Consider the following 292-nt stretch of genomic DNA (forward strand, 5'->3'; position numbering starts at 1 on the left):
AGCACAGGAGCTACACAGAATGTCCCATGTACTTTGTGTATGTGTGTGTGTGTGCAGCACATTTGTATATACTGAGGATGACGTGGCAGTGGAGCTGAATGAAGTGTTTGCCAGATGCTGAGTGCTCTGAGTTGTGGGTGTGTGTGTGTGTGTGTGTGTGTTAGAGGAGAAATTGCACACTGGCCACACAGAGCATCAACGGCAGTGATTGGACTGCACTCTGAGGCCAGAGGGGTGAGAATGGACATCCTGGTTAAACCAGGCAGGCAGAGAAGGTCGTCTCACTTTGAAG

Source organism: Solea senegalensis, linkage group LG5 (genome assembly GCF_019176455.1).
Source record: "Solea senegalensis isolate Sse05_10M linkage group LG5, IFAPA_SoseM_1, whole genome shotgun sequence".
NCBI lineage: Eukaryota > Metazoa > Chordata > Actinopteri > Pleuronectiformes > Soleidae > Solea > Solea senegalensis.